Source organism: Mustela putorius, unplaced genomic scaffold, assembly GCF_011764305.1.
Source record: "Mustela putorius furo isolate JIRA1106 unplaced genomic scaffold, ASM1176430v1.1 tig00001130_pilon_pilon_pilon, whole genome shotgun sequence".
In the NCBI taxonomy this organism is placed as follows: Eukaryota; Metazoa; Chordata; class Mammalia; order Carnivora; family Mustelidae; genus Mustela; species Mustela putorius.
In genome coordinates this window covers 2,815,232-2,839,664 of record NW_025421584.1, presented here as the reverse complement: position 1 = coordinate 2,839,664, position 24,433 = coordinate 2,815,232, and the positions used below count along the sequence as shown (strand labels likewise).

General features: G+C 37.6%; 1 protein-coding gene across 1 annotated transcript in view; it reads right to left on the bottom strand.

Moving 5' to 3' along the window:
• The window catches only part of USP6NL (USP6 N-terminal like), a 166,960-nt gene that overhangs the window by 123,822 nt on the left and 18,705 nt on the right, over window positions 1-24,433 (bottom strand). The window lies entirely within an intron of this gene.

Here is a 24,433-nt window from a genome sequence, read left to right as displayed (position 1 = left end):
GAAAAATACTACTGCAGTAGATATGTCATAACCTCTCCTTCATCCCTTTTAATAAGAAGATATGCTTCTAATTTGCCATTTAAAAATCGGAATAATAAGACGGGTTTACAGTTATGCCATTACCTGATCCTTTTCAGTACCATTATATAAGAAGAGCAAAAAACCTCAAAACTCCTTTCTTATAAAGCTGTTCTTTAGGTCGATATTTGTAAAAACCCCTGAGTGCTCCGGCTGTTCATTCTGACGATGTTCCTACCTTCCTTCACTCGGGCTGCTTTTTGCCTCGATGGTGTCACCAGCTCCTTCACAATCTGCAAGACTTGAATCATTGCTAGTTAACAAGCCAAAGACTCCACTGCTTCCTCCAGAAATCCAACAGGTTTCATCACCACGAGCTCACGGCTGTCTCTGCTTTCAGGAAGCTCGGGCAGGAGCACAGTTGAACTTCAGAGAAACACATTACATGCTTTGCTTAGCTATCCATGCAGGCTCGGAAGCAGTTAATAAGAACCAAACGGAAGGATAGGCTGTATCTTCTTGAAATGGATTCAAAGTGATTTCAGCACATATGAAAACCACCATCCTCAAAGTCCAAATGTACCATTTTACAAAGCATTAACCGGTTATAAACAAAACAAAATGTGGGTGATCTGCTGCAAATCACCAAGCACAGTGAATGAAAACATTTTCCCACAAAAGTCATGACAGGAGAAACAAAGTGCTATGCTATAAATTCTCATAGAGCCGATCACAGATGCTATGTGCAAGTTTTTAAAAGCACTCAGTAGTCAACCAAAATACCCTGCACTGCAAAGCCTTAATACTTTTTTCCCATTTCTCAAAAATCTCATATTTGAAATGCAGAAAGTAAAATGCGGATAAAAATAAAGCACTATCTGGCTAACTCCAAGCTCCCAGGTCTGCCTAACAGATATGAAATTTCAAGAACTGTCCTATAAATTCCTTGCCCTCCTCCTCACACAGACACCTCTGACTGACATCCTAGGCCCTGAGGAGAAGTCCACATTCATGCTTCACTCTAGAAGTTCCTACAGGGTTTGTAAATTCGTTGGCCTCACCAGAAGAGGCATGGGCGAGATTTTTGAAATTGAGCATAACCACCATTCTCACCACTCGGTTTTCAACAACCAAGTTGCACCAATGCTGTTAATATTGAATACCTTCAATACATATTCTGTTTACCACACAGTCAAAGTCAACCTAGAGGCTTAACTGAGAGAGAACTGACATCGGGTTCATGTCATTAAATGTTCTGTTTATTAAAGTGAATCTCCACCAGCAATTTGTTCCCCTTACCATACTGCCAACTGTCTTCCTAGTTTCCCTTCTTTCCCGTTCATCATTTTGATATTCTTAATGTATCAGTACGTAATGGATCCGGGAGGAAACCAAAGGCAGTACTTTTGCCTACACACTTGAAGGCTAATTTGTTATTTTCCCATTTTCCAATTGGACAACCGAGGTACACAGTCAATCAACCAGGGTTGGAAGTAAAACACAGAATCCAAAACTCAAAGACTTCTGCTTTCTCTGATATCACGCCTTTCCTGTCAAAATGGATAGTTTTAAAATTCAGGGTGAAGTTTTCAGCTCTTCAAAAAAGAGGTGCTATAACATGTGCATATATATCCGCCCATAATGTATTCTCCATATGGGTGGTAATTTAAGACATCAGATTACAGATCCATGGCAGTGAGAAACTGTTTGCAAATGGAGGACAAAACTGGGCAATTGTCCTAACTACCTGTTATCTTTAAAGAGGATATCTGTACTTGCAAACTAAATCAGAAAGTTCAGAGGAGTCAATGACCAAGTTTCAAACCTCAAATCAAAACTGTGCTCTTTGGACTCCCTCTGCAGACCCACTACAAACAAATCAACATTTAAATCAAGATCCCCCAGGTCTTTCTACCCTTGGCCCCATCTCCTGGGCAGTTCAGAACATGAAATAGATGTTAGGTATACACTGACTTTATTTTCATGTCTTCACATTTCCAGCTCCAGAAAAATCACTTCCACTTTTCTAGAAAAACATAATGTTTTTGAAAGTTACTTTCTGTTAGCTTTGCTCTCTCCCACTGTATCTCTCCTTCCATGCAGGGAGAGGGATCTATAGGGCATTATCTTCGGTCAACTCTCTCCTCCAGATCTCTGACCAATAAAGAGAAGACCATCTATATTCACGTTTCCACAAATTTCAATTATCATCACCCTATCTCCCTGATAACAGTATTAGTTTCAAAAATGAAAAATCACAATCAGTTTGACTCACTACTGTCAGTCCTTAACTTCTGCTACGCAACCAATAGCTTCTCTTGTTTCTCTCATTCTCTTCTCATTTTTTTTTTAATCACATGTTGCAACAGTGAATGTATCTGACTACCTATAATCGAGTAGATATAACAAAGCTGTAGTCTCAACTGTCAAGATCAGGGCACCTGGGTGGCCTCAGTTAAGCGTCTGCCTTCCGCTCAGGTCATAATCCCAGGGTCCTGGGATCGAGTCCTGTACTGGCCCCGCTGCCTAAAGGAGTCTGCTTCTCCTTCTACCCCCCTCCCTGCTCATGATCTCTATCTCTCACACACTCTCTCTCTCAAATTACTTAATTAAATCTTTTAAAAAATGAATAAATAAAAATAATATGTCAAGATCGGGGCAGCTGGATAGCTCAGTCAGTTAAGCATCTGCCTTTAGCTCAGGTCATGATCCCAGGGTTCTGGGACCGAGTCCCGCATCAGGCTCCCTGCTCAGCGGGGAGCCTGCTTCTCCCTCAGCCTGCTGCTCCCCCTACTTGTGCACTCTCACTCTCTCTCTCTGACAAATAAATATTTTTTTTTAAATGTCAAGACTATGAAAGGCAAAGAAAGACAAAGGAACTATTACAGTTCAGAGGAAATTCAAGAGTCAGGTTAACTAGAATGAACACATGATGCCAGGTTAGATACTGGACCAGGGACAAGGGAAAATGTGTGACATTTGGGGACAACTCGTAAAGTGTGAACACCATCTACAGCTTATCAGTGTTAATTTCCTGACTATGACCATTGCACGTAACAGAATATCCTGGGTTTTAGGAAGACACCCTGAAGCATTTAGGGGTAAATATTTCAATATACTCCCTAAGGGTCCAGAAAAAAATTATATTAATACAGAATGAGAAAATAAATGTGGTAAAATCTTAGCATTTGGCAAATCCAGGTAAAGGAATAAGAGAATTGTTGTGTCACTCTTACAACATTTTCCTAAGTCTGAAATTATTTCAAAATAAACTTAAATTCTGAGTATTTTGCCCAATCTACATATATGTTTTTGTTTATAAAGGGTATATATTCATATTTATGTATACTGAAATCATACAAAGCAGAAGATTTTTAAAGGCTCAGATAATATAAAAGATAATTCCACATTTGTATAAGTGCTCTGATAAGTCTGTGTATGTGTATATACACATACACACATTTATATGCATTCTCATATGCTTCCTTTGCCCCAAAGATCATTCTGCATCCTCCTGGAATGCAAACTGTGAAAACACACATACCTCTGGGCTTACTCTGGCATAGGCACTCTTCAAAGAATTAATTTCCAGATCCTTAACTTGTACATGTACTCATCACTACAGCTGAGCTGCTTGAGGAGACGCAGGCAGCAGGGGCCCATCTCCATCTCCCTTGATGCAATCACCTTTGACCCACTTTGCAAGAAAAAGGCCAACCCTCAGGCACCTCATTGTGGCACAGTGCTCCAACAGGAGAAACATGGGAGATGGGGAACAAAAATAACCCAATGATTCCTTTAATCAAGCACAGTAAGTAACATCAGCTAAAAGTTCATTTAAAGTAAAAAATTATTCATCAAAATTCATCATATACTTGTTGCTTTGACAAAGTATATTAGGAAAGACCTCTGTGAGGAAAGTAGAATAAATACAGAATTTCAGAGAAAAGTATATAAAATCTCTGGCTACTAAGGCATAGCTTGTTTATTTCTTTTCTTTTTTTTTTTTCTTTTTTTTTTTAAGAGAGAGAAAATACCCACAATGGGAAGAATCTTAAACAGATTCCACACCCAGCACAGAGCCAGACACTGGGCTTGATCTCATGACCCTGGAATCATAACCTAAACTGAAATCAAAATCAGACACTTAACCAACTGAGCCACCCAGGCTCCCCATTCTTCTTCACTTTTCAACTGGATGGCACTGGGTATCAAACCACTGTGAAAATCAAACCCTACTAGATACACTTATAAGAGGAATGTGATAGTTTTGCTAATCTATTATTTTTCCTTACTGGCCCTCTGGCACAAAGAAATGGTTTAATCACATTCCTTGGATCTTATCATGGGTCCGTGCACGGCCCGGTTTTATTTATGCATTCAATTATTTATTTTTAATAATACACCACAAAGCAACCACTCGAAAAACAAAACAAAACAAAACAAAGCAAAAAACTAGGACATTAACAATAATCTGCATTTAATCTACAGTCCCCCCAACCACTAACCCACCCTTCTGCTTCAACCCAAAGTAACAAACATTCTAAATCTAGGAGAAAAAAAAAAAAAAGAGTTTCTAATAAAACTCCCTTGATTCCCTTGATTTCCCTTGTATCAATCGATCTAATACTCTCTCCTCCCCCATCTTACACACACAAACACACACGGACCCCTGTGTTGCTGTTTGGTTGTTCCAAACTTTATAAAAAGGCTATCACAGTTCATGTTATCTTTGAGGAGTTATATTTTTTCTTAAATATTGAGACCAATGGTTTTAAATCTACACTACAAATTGAAAACCCCTGGGAAGTTTTAAAAAGTATGATGCCTTGGTCCATCTACAGGGATCTGGACTTCATCCCAAACATCATAAACTTTAAAGTTTCCCTCAAATGATCCAAACATTCAGCCAAGGACCACTGTTCTAGAAGAATGACATAGGGAAAGTTAATGTGTACAAGTAAACATGAAAGGTCCAAATATTATGATTCCATTATTATTATTCCACTATTACAGAATTAATTATACACACACACACACACACAGAAAGATGTATGCACAAAGAAAAAACACCAAAATGTTACCAACCACTTTTCCTCTAAACAGTGGTATTATATATCAATTTTCACTATCTTCATTTTACTATACTTTTCTACACAGAACACATTTTACTATTTAAAAAAATGAATATTTTGGTTTTTAAATATTCCATATCATCTCACCAAAAAGGATACACAGATGGCAAGTTAGCATATGAAGAGAGTTGGTTCAACATCACATGTCATTAGGAAATTTCAAATTAAGACACTGACATACCCCTACACATCTATTAGAATGACTATAATGTAAAACACTGACAACACCAAATGCTGCCAAAGATGTGGAGGAACAGGAATTCTCATTAACTGCTGGCAGGAATACAAAATGATACAGACACTTTGGAAAACAGTTTGGTGGTTTCTTACAAAACTAAACAAACACTTACCATTTTATGCAACAATCGTATTCTTTGTTATTTACCCAAATAAGTTAAAAACTTAAATCCACACACAAACCTGTAGACGAATGTTTACAGCAGTGTTTTATTTGTAACTGCTAGAATTTAGAAGCAACCACATGTTCTTCAGGGCATGAATGGACAGACAAACTCCTACATTCAGGTTATGGAATATTGTTCAGCAGTAAAAGGAAATGAGCTATTTACACACACACACACACACACATACACACACACACACACACACCCCATGGAGGAACTTTAAAGGTTAAGTAAAGAAAGCCCATCTGAAATGGCTACATAGTGTATGATTCTAATTATACGACATTCTGGAAAAGGCAAACCTATGGAGACAATAAAGTGATTAATAGTTGCCAGGGAGAGGAAGAGAAGGATGAATGGGGTGGGGGGGGGGGGCACCGGGAATTTTTATGGTAGAGAAACTACTCTGTATGCTACTGTAATGGTAGATGCATGTCATTATACATTTGTCAAAACCCATAAAACGTACAACACCAAGAGTGACCCTTCATTTAATCTATGGACTTTAACAAGAATGCACTGATACTGGCTCATCAACTGCCATAAATGAATCATACAAATGCAAGATGTTAGTAACAGAGGAAACCGGGAAGGTGGGAGTATTCTTAGGGGATATGAGAGAACACCTAGCAGTTTCCACTCCTTTTCTATAAACCTAAAAGTGTTCTAAAACATAGTCTCTGAAAATCTTATTTAATATGTACTTCATAATCGGTATCTGAAACAATGCAACGATAAATCCAAAAAAGTACAGAGTTTAACTGGAGTGCTTAAGACAAAAATATTGCTACACATGAGAGCTCCAATGTGGCTCCGTAGACAAGAAATAGAATCTGTGTCCTCCCAATGGACTACCTGCAACCAACTGTGAGCTAGTTCTTTTCTGCCAAGAAAAATTCTTTCTTCAATCTTGTTTCCTATGTTTGTATTTTTTTTTAAAGATGGCCACCCTCAAAACCACAAACTTTAGACAACCCCCAAAAGCTTCCTCCTCATCACTTCCCAATCCAGCATTCCCAGAGTGGGGCAAAGGGAAGAGCCGGGGAGGGCCCAGAATGAGGCAAGAGCCCAGAGAGAAGTGCCACAGGCGGAGGAACGCTCCAGGTCATGTCACTTTCCTTTCTCCCAATGAAAATACAAAGCCAAAGTCAACTTCTTTCTGCTCAAAGGGGATCAAAACCAGGAATTATATGTCAAATGATATAAAGAAAAATCAGTTAGGCAGAGTAGAGAAATCTTTTTCTACCATTCCTCACTCACCAACCAAACAAAACACCAGGAAAAGAAAGAAAACAAGATTGACTTTGATCTCATTTCTTTTCTTTCTCTCATTCATTTAATAAAACCATAAACAAATTCACTGGACCATCTTTCTTGGCCCCACGTGAAAAGAAATTTGGAGAATCACTATATCTTAAAATAAAATTATATTATTATTCTCCACAAATAATGCTGTAGATAATTCAGACCAACACCCTAGAATCTTAAAGTATTACAAACTAATTTTAAAGGTCTCTATTGGGCTCTCTGCTCAGCAGGGAGCCTGCTTCCTCCTCTCTCTCTGCCTGCCTCTCTGACTACTTGTGGTCTCTATCAAATAAATAAATAAAAATCTTTTTAAAAAAATAAATAAAAGGTCTCTATCTTCTTCTTTCTGTAAATATACATCTCTAATAGTTATTCTTATTACTAAAATAATGCAGGTTCACAGTAGAAAATAAGTATATGAAAACAAACCCAAAGAAAAGAAAATATCTCAGGTACCTGGGTAGCTCAGTTGGTTAAGCAGCTGCCTTCCGCTTAGGTCATGATCTGGAGTCCCAGGATCAGTCACCATCAGGCTCCTGCTCAGCAGGGAGTCAGTCTGTCTCTCCCTCTGACCCTCTCCCCTCTAATGCTCTCTCTCTTTCAAATAAATAAATAAATAAATAAATAATCTCTTTTTTAAAAATTTTTTTAAATAAATAAATAAAATAAAATCCTTCTTAGACCTACACCATACAGAGACTACCTTTTAGACTTACCTGTGTATGTTTTGGTTGCTTTTACAAAAATGAGGTAACATTATATATACTGATTTGGAATCGGTATGTTTTCACACTTTAGAATACTTCATCAACATCTTTTTTCTAAAATAAACACAGACAAGGATATTTGTACTGTGTTTTGTCCAAAAAATTTTTTGATCATATGAGTAACAACCCAGCATCTTTCCATTCTTGGCAATGATTTAGGGTTTTTTCTACACACTTTTCAGAAAACTGTTTTGGCTTTCCTGGAAATATATTTTAGAATTAAACTACTGTCAGTTTTTCCAGAACATGTAGATAAATGAGGGAAGAAAAAAAAAATGTGAGAGGCCACACTTGTTGTGACAAAAACGATCTGTAAATAGAACATCAACTGACCAGCAAATAGAAAAAGGCTTTTGAATATCAAACCATAAACCCATTTCTGACCGGTCTCCTCTTGGGTTAATAAATCAGCTTAATATACTTCATTCCTTTGTCATTCTACTTAGCTTTTACAGGTGGGATATAAACACTTTGTTCTACAATTTTGAAAACCAATCACTATAAACTCATCAATATGGAATAAAATGTATGTTGATTATAAAAATAAACGTTGTTGACTTTTGTCCATATTCCTTTTTCCATACCAAGTATCTATAATATTTTCTGTCTAAATAGTGCTGAGGTGATCTTACAGTAATTCCTAATAATTTATATGGGGTATTTAAAAATCAACACTGTCAAAGTGAAGCAACTATCTTTGCAGGTTTTTTCACAGAAAAAAAGTAAGATAAAATAAAAAAAGATAGGAAGGTAAAATGTCCTGAAGTTGGGATGCCTGGGTGGCTCAGCTGGTTGGACAACTGCCTTCGGCTCAGGTCATGATCCCGGAGACCCAGGATCGAGTCCCGCATCGGGCTCGCAGCTCCACGGGGAGTCTGCTTCTCCCTCTGACCTTCTCCTCGCTCATGTTCTCTCTCTCACTGTCTCTCTCTCAAATAAATAAATAAAATCTTTAAAAATAAAAAAAAATAAAAATAAAAATGTCCTGACGTTGCAGTATGTGGAGAGCCACAGAGTATGTGTTACAGATGACATTATCTCTCTTTCACATAATCTCAAAGCATATTAGACGGCAGTAACTGCTTATGAACGAAAGTAACTGTATTAATGTAATTAAGTTAGAAGTTCTTTCAAACCCAGTTTTTAAAGGTATTTTATAAAAGGGCAATTCATTCTGCTTTTAACAAGCAGCCAAGAAACCTCGGTAGCTTGGTAGAAGCTTCTGTACTTTCTGTGGCTCAGCGGAAACTGCCATAAATATGCTCAAAGTACGCTTCAAAAACGTGGAGAATGAAAATATATTATCCCAATTTATCCTCATAACACCCAGAAATTCTTCATGTACATATCGCAAGTTCATTTTAAAGGCAATAAAATTTTGCTCATCCATAAAAAACTATTAAGCACGGCCCAGGTACAATGCTAGTTGCTGGTACTACAAGGGTGATCAACCTCCTTCCACGCCACCAAAAGAAACTGACACTAAACACATTTACACAATTAGCCATTGAATTACAATTGAAATAACTCCTGCAAGTAAGAACAGAATGACGAGAGTGTCCTTAAGTAGAAAAATAGCAGGAATTAAAGGATACACACAGCACATTGTAACTGAACATATTCCAATTCCTGAATTAGCACATTTTGAATTTTTAAAGAAAGCTCTCCTTTATGTAGAAATTGACTCTTCTGACTTTCCAAAGCCACACGCAGATGGACAAAAAAGTTACAAGGTAAATAGGCTTTTTAGGCATAATGAGGAAATTTAAATATGACTTTATTTCAAAATCAAGAACTCAAACACACCATCCAAACAATCTGACCTACCCCAGATTCTAACAAAGCTGTCAAATAACATTATTAGCTCTTAAAAATTCATTACCATAAAAAACACATACTGAAAAGCAGTCAAGTCTTAGAATAAATCATTATTCAATCTAGATGAATAATTCAATATAACATCAAAGATCAAATGTCCATATGCACATACACATATGTATAAAAAATATAAAGACATAGGAATTTCCACAGAATTTACCAAAGTGTTTTGTGTTAGAAGTCCCTCTAACACTCAAAAAGATCTTTCTGGAGTTTCCCCTATACAGAATCTAAAATTCACCATAATACATTAATTTTAACAGGAAGTAAGACCACCAACAGAGTTCCTGACAGAACAATACATCAGGCAAAACTGATCTTTGGTACCTATTACTCTCCACTTTTCCTTCCTTTATGAAACCTTTTTCCTCTCTCTGACTTTTCTGGATACTATGCATTGTGTCTCTCTGCTAACCATCACCAAATAACCCATGTCCCCAAAGAACCATATTAAAGTTCCAATGCACATACTGAAAAACTAAATTGCTTCAAAATAAATTTTTGGAGATACAAAAGCATCATCCAGCATTAAAAATCTGATTTTCCAATAAGCATTTGGTAGAAAGGTCTATTTTAAAAGGATATGATACCAGAAAAAATATAAACAGTGAACACATGAAAAAAGTTATCCTAACAATGAGATAGTGCCTCAACACCCATTAGGACAGCGGCTATCAAAAAAACAGAAAACAACAGAGTTGGCCAGGATGTGGAGAAACTGGAACCCTTGTGCAGGGTCAAATGGCGTAGCCACTATGGAAAACGATACGCAGTTCCTCAAAACATTAAACACAGAATTAACAGATGATCCAGCAATTCCACTTCTGGGTATACACTCAAAAGAACTGGATATATACTCAAAAGAAAGGTGAGCCTCCAAGAGACATTTGTAGACCTATGCTCATAGGAGCATTGCTCGTAATAGCCAAAAGGTGGAAGCAGACCACCTTGTCCATTACCAAAATGGGGTAATCCAAACAATGAAATAGTTATTCAGTCTTTAAAAGGAAGGAAATTCTGGCGCCTGCCACAACATGGGTGAACTATGAAGACATTACACTGAGTGAAATGACACAGTCACAGAAGGACAAATACTGTCTGATCCCATTTACATGAGGTATCTAGAGTAATCAAATTCATGGAGACAGAAAGTAGGATGAATGGTGGGTGCCAAGGGATGGAAGAAGGGAAATGGGAAGTTGCTTAGTAAGTTCTTTAATAAGCACAGAGCGCCAGGTTTCCACGATAAAAAGAGTTCTGGAGACTGGTCGCACAACGATGTAAATATACTAAACACTACTGAACCGTACACTTAAAAACAAAATGGTGAATTTTATGTTATATGTATTTTACAATTTAGACAAAAAAGTTACCCTGTCTAAAAATCAAATATATGCAACTAAAAGCAACTCTTAATGCCATTTTGAGCCTACTAAACTAGTCATAGTGAAATATATCCTTGGATACCAATTACCACAGTAACTGTAAATTAGCACAGTCTTTTAAGAGAGACAGGCAGACATAGGCAAAAACATGTCAGTACTGTAAATCTAGCCTAAGGAATTCACTCAAGTTTTATTAAGAAAAGGGGCAAATTCACCAGTGATAATCATTGTGTAAATATTTTTTAAAAACTGATGCATCCTAAATAACCAAACAATAGGGAAACAGTTAAGTAAGTTACCATGCATCATTATGTTTAATGAATATGATAATTAGGAATTTGAATAAAGAAAAACAATTATAGAAATAGGAGAACTGTCTAAATACAACTCAATGTCAGAAATCCAAATATAAAATTGTATATACATTATGAATCCAATTATATAAAAATATATAGCATTGGGGGCACCTGGGTGGCTCCGTCAGTTGAGCATCATCGCCGCCCCTCCCTCCACTCTCTTCCTAATAAATAAATCAATCTTAAAAATACACACACGCGCGCGCACACACACATACATACACGCGTTATCTGGTAAGACCACAGGGTCATATGCGAAAAAGCAAAAGCCTGCTTTAATGTAAGGGGGTTACAGTTTCTTTTCTCCCTATCTCCAAAATGCATTTACTTTACTGTCATGATTATACTTTAAAAACAACAGGAAAAGGGGACTGTAAAGATGAAGGAAACAGATTAGCTTCAGTGACATCAGGTGAAATAAAATATAAAATGGAGGCAACATTGTGGTGTTTATCTAAACTAAAATTACAAACTTAATCTCCTCCCACTACTTAATTCTACCAATGCTAAATTCTCCTTCATTTCCTAAACTTAATCTCAACCTCTCAACTCCAGGTCTTCACGCAATCTGTTCCCTCTATTCAGAACCCTTTCCCAGGGCACCTGGGTGGCTCAGTCGGATAAGCATGGACTCTTGGTTTTGGCTCAGATAAAAATCTCATAGGTCCCTGAAAATAGAGCTACCCTATGACCCAGCAATTGCACTACTGGGTATTTACCCTAAAGATACAAATGTAGTGATCCAAAGGGGCACGTGCACCCGAATGTTTATAGCAGCAATGTCCACAATAGCCAAACTATGGAAAGAACCTAGATGTCCATCAACAGAAGAATGGATAAAGAAGACATGGTGTGTGTGTATGCGCGCGCGCGCATACACACACACACACACACACACACACACACACACGAGCGGAATACCACGCAGCCATCAAAAGAAACGAAATCTTGCCCTTTGTGACGATGTGGATGGAACTAGAGGGTATTACACTGAGTGAAATAAGTCAATCGGAGAAAGACAATTATCATATGATCTCCCTGATATGAGGAAGTGGAGATGCAACATGGGGGGTTAAGGGGGTAGGAGAAGAATAAATGAAACAAGATGGGATCAGGAGGGAGACAAACCATAAGAGACTCTTTTTTTTTTTTTTAAGACTTTTATTTATTTATTTATTTGACAGAGATCACAAGTAGACAGAGAGGCAGGCAGAGAGAGAGAGGAGGAAGCAGGCTCCCTGCTGAGCAGAGAGCCCGATGCAGGGCTCAATCCCAGGACCCTGAGATCATGACCTGAACCGAAGGCAGAGGCTTTAACCCACTGAGCCACCCAGGCGCCCCCAAACCATAAGAGACTCTTAATCTCACAAAACAAACTGAGGGTTGCTGGGGGGAGGGGGGTCGGGAGAAGGGGGATAGGGTTATAGAAGATCAAGCCCCACATGGGGCTCTGTGCTCAGCTCCGAGTCTGCTTAAAAGAGTCTCTCCCTCTGCCCCTCCCCCATCGCATGCAGGACCATGCTCTTTCTCTCAAATAAATAAATACATAAATCTTTAAAAAACAAGACAAAATAAAATCTCTCCCTCCTCCTCTTCACTTAGCCAGACCTCAGATGGAATGTGATTTCCTAACAGTAGTCTTCCTGCCCTTCCTGCAGATAGGTTCCCTCGCACCCCCAGATTCCTGCATTCCCTTTTCATATTAATCATACCATGCTACTTGTGCATTACTCGTCTTACCCACCAGTTCTGTGCTCTAGAGGCCACCAACCACGTTCGTCTTGTTCTCGTCTATATCCCCAAAGACCAACCCCGCAGCAGTATACCTGGAGATGCTCATTCGTATCTGTTAATACTGAAAGATATTTTTTATTCAAAATCATATATTCCCTTCCTTAAAATTTGTCTTAAAAATCAGATTTAAACACCATGACTCTTTTCTTTTAAGAAATCAATTTACAGCATCATGTGTCTCCAAGTTGTCAAAAAAGCAAGATTTAGATCTCTTATACTCTGCAATACTCCAAAATTTTCCAGCTTTCACTACACCCTACAATTATTAAACTTTTAAGAGTTGTAACTATAGATGGTAACTATCCTGACATTCCACATTAAAATCTAATATAACCCATAAATCTCTAAAACCTAACAAGAATCAGACTTGATACGTTCATTTATTCTATTTTTAGCTGAGGAAAATTTATTAGGACAAAGACAAAGAGGCACCAGGTTATAAGAAAAGCTAATCCTTAGAGAAGCGATAAAGAGCTTCCGTGGTTTACTGCTAACAAAGCCAATTCAATATTGCTACACCTTTTACCTTCCAAGTATTTGTTCGACAGCATCTTGAGATTTTGTCAACATAATTCAAAATGGGAATTGTGCAGAAAGAAACTTCTCTCAATAGAAGTTGAATGTTGTCCCCTTTCTAGGTCAATCTCATATTCTAGAAAATATCTCACCACCTTTTTTCTCAAGCTTTCATAATAAAAGCAAAACAAACTAGTAAAGCAGACAATAAATCCCATTCTTATGCAACATTATGAATCCTATTTCAACTAAGGAAGAAATGGGAAATTTTTCTGTTAAAGAGCTAAATGGAAAAAAGCGGAGAGATCACCATGCTGTCTTCCTCTCTCCTCCAGACAAGCTTCCTGAAGGAATGCCTCCAAACCATCACACACGTTAGGAAAGACCCCATTCATTGGAGGAACCCCCCACCCCCACCCCAGACAACCCTCACCTGAGGGCTACTCTAAACACCAGTATTGTGAAGGATTAAGAATTCCTGAGGGACTGTCCCAGGTTCAAGGAGACTACAGAGGGAATGAAGCTGGTGGGTAACACCCAGATGGGCCCTGCACTGCTCTCCAGATCTGCTCTCCAGGACACTGCTGGGAAACTGAACAACAACAGAAGGACTGTAGAATAGATAAACATAATTCACCTATGTAGTCACTTTACTGTGGTTACGAAAAAGAATGTCCTTGTTCTTCAAAGCTACATACTGAAGGACTAATGGGTAGAGGAGTGTGATACATACAACCTACTTCAAATAGTTACAAAATAATTTTTTGTATATATGAAATTTTTTATATATTTTTAGAAATACAAAAAAATAAAGAATTGATCCTGTTAAAAAAAAATTAAGCTGCACTGGTTGGGAAAGAGAGGCAGAATTTCACATGCTAAAAAGAGATACACTCTAATCAAAGGAAGAAATAAGAAGGAAAACTTTGCAGATCTCAACAATGTCATTTTCCATCAGAATGCAGTTCAGCACTGAGTTAGAAAAGCACATCTCGGGCGCCTGGGTGGCTCAGTGGGTTAAGCCTCTGCCTTCGGCTCAGGTCATGATCTCAGGGTCCTGGGATCGAGTCCCGCATTTGGCTCTATGCTCAGCAGGGAGCCTGCTTCCTCCTCTCTCTCTGCCTGCCTCTCTGCCTACTTGTGATCTCAGTCAAATAAGTAAATAAAATCTTTAAAAAAGAAAGAAAAGCACATCTCTACAGTTAGATGAAAACCTCTGATGGCTAATAATTTTACAGCACATTTTAGGGGAAAAGACAATAATGACTTCACCTTTGTAATACAAATCAAACGTTTTATTTTATTATTTTTTAAAGATTGTTTTTTTTTTAAATTTGACAGAGAGGTAGGCGGAGGGGTTGGGAAGCAGGCTCCCCACCGAGAAGACAGCCTAATGCTGGGCTAAATCCCAGGACCCTGAGACAATGACCCAAGCCAAAGGAAGAGAGAAGCTCAACCCACCAAGCCACCCAGGCGCCCCACATATCAAACATTTTAAAGTAATTTTTTTAACTACAGAGTTACCTCTACTAAGAAATCATTTAAGACCCAAGTTCCTCTTAACAGTCAGTCTGGGTACCTAAAAAGTTGGAGTGGATTCTCCTGTCCTGGGCAATGTTCCCCATATGTATCAGTACATACACCTATAGGTACATGTAAGTACAAAGTTCCCATAAAAGGTCTAAGGCTGATTTGGGTAAAAACAAGAAAATCAAAATGGCCCTGCTGACTCTATACGAGGTAACCTGGACCAAGACCATAACAATAGAGAAGCATCTTTCCTCAGGAGATTCTGTGACAAGGAAGACTTCCCCTTACTTAGCAGTAAAGAAACCTTCTTTTAAATAGCATCTAGGTTATTTTTACCATCAGAAACAACATTTTTTTATAACAAAGCATGCCAATGAAATACATTTTAGTGATCATATTTTAATAGTATCAATCAATCATTTGGCATATAAAGTTATGTTGATACAGTTAAAACAACAAATTCAAGCTGGTTTGAAAATCAAATTCAAATTCTGTGGTACCAAAATTGTCATGAGTAAACAAGTTTGCAACTTTGCAATGTTCTTTCCACACGGGTAAGACCCAGCCCCTCCTTTCCTAATCCAGAACACATCCCACCTCATTAGATCTACACAATACATAAAGCAAATGACAAAAAGTTATTATCTAAAGAAAATACACAAGACCAACTACTATGAATTTATATAAAAACTTAGTGTGTGTGTACATGTGTGCATTCTCAAATTTCTTTTAAATTAGAATTAATCATATTCTACTTCACTTTGCATTAGAACGTAACAAGGTTAACCAGTGAAGACATCAAACACAGTACTTTACTGGAGACTGTCAAAACCCTTACTAACATGTCCTATAACTTCCATTTCTATCCTATTCTTCTAGAATCTTCAATAGGCAACTGTATTTTTTAAAAGACATTGTGACACCAAATGCTCTACAATTTAATACAAATGAAACATGAGTGTACATCAGTGTCTTACTGAAATCTTTCCATGCTTCACTGTTTAAAGTGAATGCTTTAACATTCTGAATGATCCAAACATGTGAGTAGGAAAGAAAACTAGTTCGACTCCAGGGTACCTAGGTAATTCCAGCAAAGTCAGCTTCTGAATTCAGGGGCAAAAAATAGCACTCTACAATCAACTGCCTACACATGACCACTATCTCTGAACACGAATTTAATAACTAACCTATGACTCAGTGCTCAAAGGGAGAAGGAGACTGGGATAGGGGAAGAAGAGTGAAGATGCTTTCACTCTATTCCTGACTCCTTCTAACCAACAGCTTTAATGAGAAGCTAGAAATAATTACTTTCATAGTCACCTTGTCAATCTCCAAAAAAGAAAAAAAGAATAGAATATCAAAACACTATTTTAGATCAGTTTTGAGGGAGAAAGATACAGGCTTGGAAATATCAATTCCACACTTCTGGGAAAGGCGGAAAAAATTATATAACGACATGCACCATCCACGTTGACGGGTTCAAATTCCCTTACCAGAAAACATCTACTTATGTTTAAGGTAAAAAAGTGTAATATACAGCTGTCCAGATTCTATTAAAAAAAAAACACTGAATATTAATATATGTAGATTAGCCAGACCATATAATACGTATCACTTACTTATGTTAGTTATAGTTGAAGTAAGACACTTTGCCAAGTCTCCTCTGTATAAAATTCACTTATGTCTCAAAATTTTTCAATTCAGACTTCAGCCTTTGCACTCAGGAGAGTTCTGCATCCAGCATGAGCTCTTGTGCTCTACACAGATCTAATTTATACAGTGAGTCAAGAAGTAGAAGAAATGATCCAACACAGCCTTTCTTTTCCTTTTTCCTCTCCTTTGAAGTGAGTTGAGTTCTCACTTAAGGTTTGTAACACAGCTATTTCCTAGCGTAAAGTTATGCCTTCCTTGGTGCCATTGTTGTAAGGTGTTTTTCCCTAGACCTTCCCTTATGTGGTTTTACCTTTGTTGAATTTGTATAAACAACTGTACAAAAAAAAAAAATCACTTACTAAGGTGTGCTTTCCACTATGTCTTTCAATAAATGAGAAATACCAAAAGTCATTCCATAATATTTTCATACAGAAATTCATTTTTAGAGAAGTTAATGTAAAAGAGAAATGGAAAATTTTAAGCCAGTACATCAGTTCTAATAACACGATTCAAGTATAAACTGTATAAATCAAAATATTTTCTGAAATTAATGAAAGAGATAACATGATGAATATTTAAGAGCATTAATTTTAAATAAATACTCTGCTCCATCTCTACTTGCCTAGAGAATAAGCAGGAAGAACAGAGAACACGTGCCTACAGTTGGAACAAGGTGCCTCTGAAAGTAACCAGGACAACAAGGAGCAACAGATGTAGGCCCCCAAACCCTGAAAACTGCATGTTTAAGTTTTCTTAATTTAGTCTAACAGAGGCATTTCTCGTTTCACTGAATAGCTGTGTTTCTACCAGGCAAAATTGGAAATGAAAATTTTCTCACAGATATTATCATAAATTTTAGAACTAGAAGGCTTCCAGACAATGTAGGCCAGTCCCCATATTTAAAACAAGGAAATGGGTAAGGGTGCAGCAGGAGGTGTGGGGGGAGTGGGGCGGAGAGTGGAGGCACATTTAAGAGGTCAAGCCAATGGCCAGACCTAACATGGCTAGTTAACAGCAAAGCCAATCCAGGTCTCTGGGACCCTTAAAGAAGACTGTTACTGGACAACTTACTCTCTCAAAATGGGATTTTAAAGAATTTCTCTTAAGAACAGAGTATCTTGGGGCGCTGGAGTGGCTCAGTTGTTAAGCACCTGCCTTCCTGGGATTGGGCCCCACACTGGGCTCCCTGTTCCGAGGGAAGCCTGCTTTCTCCCTCTCCCACTCCCTCTGCTTCTGTTCCCTCTATCACTATGTCTCTGTCAAAGAAAAAAGAAAAAGAAAAAGAAAAACAGAGTATCTTAAAACTATTATAAAGAGGCTGGAGCACACTAGTTTGTGTTATACTAAAGAATTTCAATTAAAGTTAATTTAGATACCAAGTTTATCTATATTATGCAATATATTGTAGCTTAAAACAAAAATGTTAATGACAGACTTGCAAAACCTATGTAAATAATGTCATTTTTAAACAACAATAGCAGGTAAATGATTTGAAATTTTAAGATTTAGCTAGGAAAAGTAATTTAGAAGCTTTACTGACATTATATTGTAATAGTACAGTAAGTGACATTTATGCTACAAATTTAAATGACTTCTGATAAAAAAGAAAACTAGATTTTCATAGAAAATGTTCTGTTTAACTACAAACCAATTTATTTTATATATATGTAAATGTGTTAGTGTGTGTGACACAAAGAGGAAGAAAAAGGGAGACCAGGAAAGAATTAAATGGACATGGGGCACCTGGGTGGCTCAGTGGGTTAAAGTCTCTGCCTTCGGCTCAGGTCATGATCGAGTCCCGCACTGGGCTCTCTGCTTGGCAGAGAGACTGCTTCCTCCTCTCTCTCTCTGCCTGCCTCTCTGCCTACTTGTGATCTCTCTCTGTCAAATAAATAAAACCTTAAAAAAAAAAAAAAGAATTAAATGGACAAAGTGTGAACAATAGGTACACTGGATAAAAGATATATGAAGAATTTGGGTTCTAAAATGTTACAGCTTTTCTTGTTACAAGCTTGAAAACCTATCAAAACAAGAAGACACTAGATGATGCAAATCATCTCAATAAAAACTTAATACTATACTTATATTTGAATGCTATAATTGAATATACTCTATAAGAAATACTACATTAAAATCATGTTAAATTTCCCACAGTTATCAAACTAAGAATTACTCATTTTTTTTGCAGCAAGTGGTCAAAAGATGATAAACTGGCTAAAAGTAAAGTTTATTTCATTTTCAAATGTCAGTACTAACACAGTGAAGTGCCTTAAACTAAGAAACTGATCAAATAAATTATCTGAGAAGCAATTTTTGTTGGCATTCTTCACCACCGCACCTACAGTGTACTGTGCCACGGCTCTGATGGCTTAGACACAGGCTGTTTCTCAACACAGACTGGTATACACTGTACCTGGCCCAGCCCACTAAATGCTAGCAGGTCTCCCCAGTAACTATGACAACCAGAAATTCTCCATACACTTCCAAATCCCCACCCCCCACCATGAAAATTCTGATTTTACACTTGACCCTTGAACATGGCGGGAGTTATGGGCACCGAACCCTGACACAGTTTGAAAATCTGCCTTTAACTTCTGAGTCCCCAAAAACTTAACTACTAATAGTTAAGTACTCTGGAAGAGAAGCCTTACAGATACAGAATTGATTAACATATACTTCCTCAGAGGTCCTGCATGCTGTATTCCTACAATAAAGTAGGCTAGAGAGATGAAACTATTTTGAAAATCAAGAGGAAAAGACATTTAGAGTACTGCACTGTATTTCTTTAAGTAGAGTCACCACACTCTGTTACATTAGTTTCAAGGGTACCATACAGGGGTCCGACAGCTCTAACTCCGTGTGCTATGCTCTCCACAGGCCTACCTACCATCTGTCACCATACCGTCCTATATCGTACTCATCCAAAACTTCCACGATACAAGAGGACTGGCACTGTTCAAACCTGTGTTATTCAAGGGTCAAGTATATATTCACTTTAGTTAACATTTAAAATTTTATCTGCCAAAATCCAAACTTATCAAGCGTAAATGTCTTAATATAACAAATAGATATGTACAGTTTACAAAGGGATTTCTTTCAAGAGTCTGTTAAATGCAAATACCCCAGTATTCAAAACACAATTCAACGTAAGTTTTCTTTTCTGTAACCTCTACCCAACTTCTAAGGTACACATCTCTTCCATAAAACAAGATATATATCTTCATAATTATCCTACACAGAAATTTTAGCCAGTACTTAGGGAAAGCCTTATATTATTCGTTCCATTAGTAAGACTCAGAAGAATCCTTCTGCCACCCTGAAGGACTTAGTAATCTATCACTTATTTATAACATTATCTGTTCTAACAAATATTAAATTGTTCTCACTTAAGCATGAACTTAAAGTGTACTGCTCCGCAGAATGAAGGTATTTGTTCCTACTCTGTTAGAAAGCCACAGATTACACCCCAAATTATTCACTGCCATTACATTTTCCTCACTTAAATGAGAAATGTTTCATATTCAGAAATGACGTCAAAAAACTCACTCCTTTATTTAGGCCAAAGGGCGGATCAAACACTCCAGTGCAAGATTCACTCCTGGATTGCCAAGTCAGAAGAAACTTGACACAGAAGTCCTCTCTTAGAAAATATGTCATTATTACTTACAGAACCAAAGTTTCCTAAAGAAAATGAAATACAGTATGTATGATAAAATTTACAAACAGTAGAGGAGATAAACTTTATTTTTTCATGTTAAAAGTTGTTAAAAAAAAAGTTGTTAAAATAAAATTAAATAGTACCCTAAATAATCATTTTTGGGTTTTGGTGTTTTTTAGGTTGGTTTTTGTTTAACCTGCTCCACCAAAATAATCATCTGGAAACTGTTGTACAATGCTGTGTAACAACTCCTGTTGTTACAATCTCCATTAAAGATCTAAGAGGTCCATTTCAAATTATAGCCCAGTTTAAGTATAACAACTTTCAGATAAATACTTTATCTTGGGCACCACCCGATAAAACAAAACTTTGAAAAAAAAAAAGTTGACAAGTGTTTAACATTGCAACATATGCAAATACAGAAAAACAGAAACAATTTAAGCACTAAAAATCAAAAGGCTTTTTGTGGATTGTAACAGTCAACAATCCACAATGAAATGCACAACTCATAGCACACACATAATACATTTTCCACCAGATAAATATCTTGCCTCAAAATAGGGCAGAATATATAAAAATCTAGAGCAAAAGCTGAAAAACATTTTAAAACATTTAAACAGTTCTCTGGGGTTTAGCTGGGGCATCCCAACTAGGGTGCCCAGGCGTGCCCAGGTGTGCAGAGAAGGGATCCCTGCCCCTTACAGGACAGTTGGGCACAAGCCTGGTCTGAGGGGGCAGAGCCCACTGCCTCGGAGCCCCGCAGAGCTCCATCAGCTTACCCGCATGCAGGACAACTTCCACCACACAGTTCATGACACGGAAAGGGCTAGGAAATGCTTCTGAGAAAAACCCACCCAGACATAACAAGTATCAACCTTTCTTTTAATCTCTACAGAAATACTGAAGAAAACAAACAAACAAAAAAAACCCCAAAACTTTAGTTACCCATCATTCTCACCCAGATGCAGGTTTGGAAATCCTATCTAGACTTCAAAGATGTATCTTCCTATTTTTTAACCTGTACTATGATTCTTCACTATTTTTTTTTTTCAAAAACCAAAACTCTGATATATTCAGTTTCCACCATTTTGAAAACTTACAACCCCCTAAAAACTACATCTTAACACAGACACAGTAACACTCCCTAACCTATGGTCACAGTGGTCTACTCAAGAATGACTTCTGTCAGTACAGAAAGCCGTCACATTGGCAGGAATAAGAAACTCACAGCCTACTTCAAAGAAAGTCTAAAATGGGCTGAAAACTAAGAAAAAAGCTACAAGGCAAATATGGCCTATGACCAATCTTTTTAACTTATATCTAACAAAAATGTCTATTTGTCAGAGTAATTTTTCCATAACGAAATCTTCAGTTGCTCCCCTAACTGAAATCCTTCAACAGCTCCTTAAGCCCTGCAGGGTGAAATGCGAACTTCTGAACGTCCCTGCCCCAGACCCTGACTACACCTCCTCCAGCTTTCTCTCTCCCTGTCTCTACGTCATTCCTCATTTCTATGCTCCCAAATGCTCAACCACGCAGAGTTATGCCTCCATGCCTTTCTCACACTGTCTCACTTCCTCGCCAACACTCTATCCTATGCCACACTCCACACACACACACACACACACACACACTCTCTCTCTCTCTCTCTCTCTCTCTCTCCCCTCACCCCAGCCCTCAATCTCCCTTCACATGGGATCAGCTTAAATTTCACCTAAAGAGAGTAACACATGGAACAGCTACCCCATACTAAAGGATGTTACTTAGGAACACCCAAAGCCATGCGTTATTTATTGAGCACCTATTAAGTGCCAGGAAAAGTGTTTCATGCTAGTAATAAAAATCTTTGGCCTCAAGGATCTTACACTACATGAAAATAAGAATGAACAACTGTGTGATTTTGAAGAGTAGGACAGGAACTAGAGTGAGGCAAGCAGGGTGCTACAGGAGGAAGCATGATGGGGCTCGACTAGCAAGGAAACGTGACGCAAGGATAACAAAGAGGAACCCTAGGAGTTGGGGAACTAAGCAGAAACTGGCTGGGGGCTTTCTAATCTTCAACGTAAAGTAAGAAGTTTGAACTTTATGTTCATAAACTTCCGATTATATGTTCACTCTTTATGACTCTCTGGTCTTCACAATACGCAGAGAAGTAACCAGATAAAACATAAAAAACAAGTCACTAAAATGACCCACCTATGCCCCTAAACATGTTCAACATCTCTCGATCAGAAATCTAACAGGAACACCAAGTGTGAGGCCCCAAAGCAGGAAAAGGCAGCAGGAAGTAAATCCCATGGGGTAACTGTACATAAAGGAGTTCCGTGCAAAGCAGGGTCCTTGCCTAAAACCAGGGGCAGGAGTGGCACTAGTCCTGGATTAAGAAACTGGACTGAAGAAGGCTTTTTAGCTAAGCGTGCTGAAGCCACTACTGAGGAAGTTGCTGACCTAATGCCAGCTGACTCGGTGAGAGAATCTGTGATATCACCAGCATCACCACGGGGCTGGTGCTCTGATCCACTAACACAAGACCTGATTCTGATCTGGGAACTCCAAAGGCAGGCAGAGACAACTGCAAAGCTGCCAGACCAGCAGGGAAAATCACAAAAAGACAAAGACCTAGGAGAAAGAGAAAGAATTTTCATCAGAATGAGCCTGCAAAATTGCAGAACATGATGAAAACTCCAACAGCATCAACAGCCACAATATAAATTCACTGGAGACAAAACAAAAAATAAAATCAAGTGATCTGAAAGAGACTTCAAAATAAGCACATAAAGATCCACAAAGAGATAAAAGACTAATAAAAGAACCAAATTTTTAAAATAAAAACAAGCAGAAATGAGAAAAGAACTAATGGATATAAAAAAAGACAAAAATATTACAAATGAAATACAGCCATTGTGTTTACAAGTAAAAACTTGTACAAGGTTCAGACAATTTATTATTAGTCACCTAACGAGCTATCCCGCACCTCTGCCCTTGTCCACACAGGGCTCTGAATTTTTAAGGGCAGCTGCATACAAGACACTGTTAGACTCTAAGATTCAAAAATGAAAGAGCATACCTGGCCTCAAAGAACTCTGTAATGGTGATGCTAACTGAACACTAAGATTACAAAGTAAAATGAAAATTTCCCAAAGTGCAGTAAGCATTTTTAAGTTAAAATGCCTGACATTTCTTAGTCTTCATAAATTCCTACTTCCATCTTTACTATGAGCTGGCACTCTTTGGTAGACAAACGTTCTGACAAAATTTCCTATCAATGGAGTGGAAATATCAAAAGCTGCTTCCCCTCTAATCTGTATTTGAACTCATCTAGCAACTATCCTAGTTTATTCAAAGCACACCACTGACAAAGTAGCCCACTGAAAAGTCTCAAATATCAGAGCTCATTTCTTGCAATATTATTCTTAGCAGAAAGCACTCAAAGATTTCACAATAACAACAGCCTCATTTTCATTTGTCAAAAACAGCCTAATTATTTCAATCGATGTTAAGAATAACTATTCGGATTAAAATAAATATAATCATTATGAATTACATGTGAAAATTTTTGAACTCTCCAACATTATATTCCCCAGTAGGAAATGCTCACTCTATGCCAAAGTTCTCGTAACCAGAGACGCTGTACTTTTTTTAAAGTACATCAAAACTCTCATATGATCACAGGGTAAAAATCTTAATTCTTCCCTCACTCTCTAAAAGTAAACAGTTAATACAAAAGAGTAAAATCCAGCTCTCCTCCTCATTGGAAATAGTGGATTGGAATGGCAGAAAATATTACATATAGTACAATCCCCTTAGACTGAGAACATAAAATCTGTATCAAATCTGCGAAGTCTTTTAGGATATACTTGCTTCTCATTCCACCAAAGACACTATCAAAGACATCTTTTTTTTTCTTAAATACAATACTGACACATGTTATCTAATGATTAAGCTTCACACAATTAAACCTCTGCTAATTAGGTCAACTTAAACTTAAATTTTCCCTCTTCAAATTCATTTCTTTTTCCCCCACCCACTTC